The following is a 5922-nucleotide window of genomic DNA, read 5'->3' as shown; positions in this document are numbered from 1 at the left end:
ACTCAGACCCTGGATATCATAATCTAAATTCAAGGGATTAAGTCAGACATCAGGTAAGGGTCATCTCTCCCTTCCCACACCTTATGGTTGGGGAGAGATGAAAAAGTATCAGACCCTTCTCTAAGAGAACAGGGGATTGCACCAGTTTTTGACATGAGTGCAAGCCCATCCCTGCTTCAGTTCTTTCCCAAATTATAACTGACTGAAATTGTATGACAACCAAATTTAAATGAATTGCATGATGAGTAAGAACTGATGTCTGCATGCTTAACGATCTGTTGATCCGAGGAACTGTTGGGCTAAAATGTATAACATTCCCAGCTGGATAATGGGAGTTGTAGTCCAGGATATTAAGTTGAAGATGGATATATTTATGGACATTTGTTGGTTTGTCCATTTTGCCCATTGATTGAAATAGTGATGCTGCAATAACAGGTATATAGACTAGTGTTAGAGCCATTCAAAAACTAAATCTCAGTTCTTACTGAAGTGCAGATGTCTGTAGCTACATGGGAATTTTACGAGCTTCAGTCCCACAGTTGTAAGGCTCAAAATTGTGACTGCTATGTGGTTAAGAAAATAAAGTGAGCCAGGTGTTACAAATGACATAATTTGGAACTTGTCATTACACCACCTGAGAATTCCAACATGAACTTCAATAATATAAGAATCATCCAAACACTCTTTTTTCTCCCAATAGTCATTTTAAAATGTTTCAATAAATTGCCCTGCAGACTCATTGAAATTTAATTAGCTTCAAATTCAGTACTGTGTGTTAATCCCATCACCTGCTTCAGGACAGAGGATTTGAAGATTAACTCTTTTGTTAAACTTTGCATAAGAGCTTTTAAGTGCATTTACATCTTACTTCAGCTGCTACAACTTCCTTTAGCAAATTATTTATTCAAATTTTGGAAGCTCTGAACTGAACTCAGGCAAAAGCCAATTTATCTACACAAAACTCTTTGCAATATTTCCTTTATTACAGTATTTCTGCATTTGCAGTGACCAATTGTGTCAATGTTTTATTTTTTTTACTTATTTTTCACATTTTTCAACTGATTATCTGTCTCGGAGAACTCCACTCCTAGTGATTAGATTTTCTCCTTGATCATATTATTTCAATATCATGTGCATAGAATATGATAGCGCTATAGATGAGGGAAATAAGTTAAATATTTGAAATTTCAAACTTTTATTCAACCAGATGTCAAATGATGCATTAATATTGAAACTTAAATTACATAAACAAACAATACACACAAAGCATCAGCTTGCAATGTTCTGCATTTTCATATGTGGTTTAAGAAAAAGAAAATATTTTTTGCAAATAAATAAATATTTACTCCACACAATACCAATATCCCTTTTAGATATAGAATCCAATTGCTGTGTTTCTCTATCATTAACCCTTCATGTTCCTATCAGCCATGCCAATGTAAATTTCAAAGTTTCAAAAGAAAAAAAAAGTTTGTCACTTGCCTTGATTTTCAGATATCCCTGCAGTCTCTTTATCCATTCATGGTCAGCAAATTGCAGCTGCTCTGATGTAAATCCAGGTATGTTGCTGTAAATTTCTGAAAGTGGAAGAATTCTTGGATGTATCCTCTTTTTTCCTCTGGCCCTCAGCAATGTTCAGTGTTTATTTCTAGATAGCAACTGAGCCCCCCACCAGGATACGGAGTTACTATTATGGTGTATTTATTATGATAAATGTATTGGATTTTTAAACTTAGCCAAATAGCACAAGAGCTCTGAAACAAGGTTAAAAAAATCCAACTTAATCCAATGAGGACCTTAAAGAGAAGACCTGGTTTCCTTACATGCTCAATATATCAGTTCAAAAAGACAAAAGAATCCTCTCTCCATTCACTACAGGCCATGAGTCAGCAGACCTGAGCACAACCTATTGTTTCCCCTGCGGTCCTTGATAAACAAATCAGTGAAGAGAATGTCATCTTCAAAGAAAGAACTCTCATTCCAGGCTAAGGTTCTCCAAGAGAATGATCCTAGGATCAGCCTCAGGCTTGCTGAAAGAGGCTTCTGGTCAGGCTTCTGGGACTGCTTTGTCAGCTGGGTTTTCTGGTCTCATCTAGACTAAATGTGATTTGCTAATTTCTCTCCAGCAATTGGTGTGGCTTAAACCCAACCATGTGGCTTAATCAATGCATAAATGTGGCTTTGAGGATTGTTAACTAAAACTCTTTAAGTCTCACAATGAAGTATATACATATATATATAAATATATATATATATTTATACTAGTCTCCCTTTATTTATTTATCAGCACAAATATAACATATACATACATACATACATACATATACATATACATATACATATACATATACATATACATATACATATACATATACATATACATATACATATACATATACATATACATATACATATACATATACATATACATATACATATACATATACATATACATATATATATATATATATATATATATATATATATATATATATATATATATATATAAGATTTCTTTTACAACCCCCGGTATGCCCAAATATGGGAGGAAGATCACTACTTCCATTCTCTGTCCTTCGGCTCGTCACAATAGACCATCCAGGCAGAAACCCAATATTTTTACTGTTGCCTTTTTTTGTTACATTTTTGTTGTATTTGTGCTGATATATAAATAAAGATAAATAAATAAATAAATAAATAAATAAATAAATAAATAAATAAATAAATAAATAATAAGTATGTATGTATGTATGTATGTATGTATGTAGAGTTAAGGAAGAAGTTTGACCCTGTGAAACTGTGGCTTGTTAACTACAACTAGCATATAAACTACAACTACTTAATCTATATTTACAAATCACAAGCGATATACGTGAACCCATCTGACCTGTGGAGCAAATGCTTAGCTTAGAAATATGCTTATTTTAGTAACAAAACTGAGTCACAAAAAAAGGTCCTAAACCCTTAGATTATATCTTTCTTCTTTTCTGATTGAAGTTGGGAAGAAATTTTGCTATTGGTTATGGAGCTCAGAATCAGAAAGCCTTGCTAATGTACTCAAAAATCTCTCAAAAGGATCTACCAGCAGATCCCAATTTACATTATGCCTGCCCATTTCTTTGTTACAGCTGCATATCACTCTGAAATGATTCCACAGGTATATTGTTACACCTTTGGAGTGGGAGGAGGGAATGGCAGTTGTTGGATTTCTGCTTGCCATTCTGCTGTAAAAGGCACAGGAGCTCAGTAAAGGCATAATTAGCAAGCTTTTTTTTCCCTACTGCTCTGGAATAGCCATGAAACTGCTTTTTCTGGTATTTCTGCTTCCCATATGATGGGTAAGGTTCTAGAGACACAGCAAGCCAAAACCTAGTAAACTGCCTTTTAGCTTATTGTTTCTCAACCTAAAGACATGTGGACTTCAACTCCCAGAATTCCCTGGTCAGCCACGTTTTAAGCATCTGATACAACGTTGTAGCCCTTGTAGGTAAGATATACACTGTAATTTACAAGCATCATTTGCAGCATTATAATCTTCATGTTTTTAACATAATGAAGTATCTCCTGGTTTTATTTCAAAGGAGGTTACTCTCCACAATATTTTGTTAATAATATGTTTTTTTCCTCTTCTTTTAGTGCATGCTAGGAGGAGATGGATGGACATGATAAAACATAAACACTAGATGAAGAATCAAACTTTTTTTAATCAGGCAAGCTATGTTGGGTTATATCATTGAGCATTGTATCTTATGATTTATGATTATTGTATTTATGATCATGATTTATCACTTGTTGCTTTTATGTACACTGAGAGCTTATGCACCAGAGATAAATTATGTATGTTCAATCACACTTGGCCAATAAAGAATTCTATATTACTCCTTTATTCTAGGTCAGGGGTCAGCAAACTGCGGCTCTGGAGCCGCATGTGGCTCTTTCCTCCCTCTGCTGCAGTGCTTCCGTCACCGGTTGGCAGCACAATTTTGAGAGGAGCTTCCGGGGGGGGGGGGGAGAAGCACAGTGCACCAGGAGAAGACTCTATGGTAAGGGGAGGGTTTTCCAGTTGTCTCCACAATTGATAGGGCTTTCGGTTATGACAGGTAGAGGAAAAAGTACACCGTGCTAGGAGGAGACTCTCTGGTGGGGGAACTGAACTTCCGATCAGCTCCAGAATTGAACAGGGGGCTTCCGGTTAGGACCTTTGTGGCTCCCAGTGTTTTTTTTTCTGTGGGAAATGGTTCCAAGTGGCTCTTTGAGTGTTTAAATTTGCCGATCCCTGTTCTAGGTCAATATCTAACACAACCTTCTCCATGATGGTGAGTTATAGTCTCAAGATATCTGCAGATATCAGGTCAGGGCAACCGATTTACCATGATCCAACAGAGGATTACTGTAATTCATTTCTTAATAGAAAATTAAAGAAACTAAACTCATGTATTATATACTGTCCATCAAACTAAATGGTGTTTATTTTTGAGTGGGTGCACATAGGATTCCACTGTTGCAATCCTCTGGACTATTTCCTAAGAACAAGCATGATGAATTCAGGACAGCTTACTTCTAAGTTAAAAGTACTCAGAATATACTATTGAAAAGCAACAGTTATACAATAACAATGGTCTTCCACATTTCCACAAAGGTGATGTGGAGACCACAATGAATAACACTTCTTAGCAGTTAGAATCTCTTGGGTTCAGATCATGTGTTTAGTTGGTTATAACCACGGGGTTTGAAGAAGCCATAATGGTAGGGTTTGGCAATCATGCTAAGTCAAACACAGTCTCAAACCACAGGACGGGTTGAAGTGCAAATCTACCTGATCTGTACTTTCAGCCTAAATACAGACTCCTTTTTCTGAATGAAGGATAAATGAAGCCTAGTCATCCTTTATGCAGATATTGAATTCTAGCTTCACTTGTAGCAATGAGTAACATGCAGTATTGAATTGAACCTGGAAGTAATAGTGTTAAGCAGTGTACAGAGTGCCAAACAATATGCACTTCTCAGTATTTCCCTGGGTCTCAACATCTCACTCTGCTTAATAGAAGAATTGGTCCAACCTCTGTGAGAAATCACAAGGGTCTTCTTCAGATTTTGTAGGTAATTTACTGTGATTAGGCTACTTTTGGCTTCTTTTGGCTCATTGTAGCAGTTGGTTATGGATCAGGGAAATATGAAGAATATTTTTTAGAATATGATAGACTTGCGCATTAAACTTAAGGGTGATAGGATAATTCAGATAATACATACAGTTGATACATACAGTTGACCATCTAATCGCAGCAACCTCAGATATGAAGTCAGTGCTATTGACTATACCTTTAAAGTTAGAATCATGAGCATTTGCTCCAGAAAAAGTTCTATTGTATTTGATTAATTTCTAAATTTCTAACCATAAGATAGGATTGACTGGTTAGTCCTAATAAGACCTACAACTAAATTTAAAAAACATTCAGAGAAATTATGGAAGTTTCTACTGTTTTAACCTTTAAGAGATATAAAACATTTAGAACATGGGCATGTAGTCTTTTTAAGAATAAGGGCCACATTGACAGTTTGTATATGGAGAGCTAAAGATCAAATTTCTCATGAATGTTGTGATCAGGAAAAAAAACCTAAATAAATATAAATATTTAATTAAAATAAACAATAATTATTCTTAATGAATTCAGTAATGTTCTTTTGTCATTTGTAAACTTAGGTGGTAATTTTTGGGTGGTTTCTGGTGGTTTCAAGGGGTCACACAAAGGGTTTGTGTGGTATAAGTGGAAAATTGGAAAATTGCTGACTATTTGATTGAAACTTTTTAATAATGATATCAAGAAATGCCCAAAAGAAATATCGATGGTGAAAATGTTTTCTGATACTTTTCACAATAAATATCCATTATGTAAGAAAGAAGGAAACATGGAGAGGATCACA

This window comes from Thamnophis elegans, chromosome 5 (assembly GCF_009769535.1).
Source record: "Thamnophis elegans isolate rThaEle1 chromosome 5, rThaEle1.pri, whole genome shotgun sequence".
Lineage (NCBI taxonomy): Eukaryota > Metazoa > Chordata > Lepidosauria > Squamata > Colubridae > Thamnophis > Thamnophis elegans.
The sequence above is the reverse complement of the archived record's forward strand: the minus strand, read 5'-3'. Positions refer to the sequence as shown.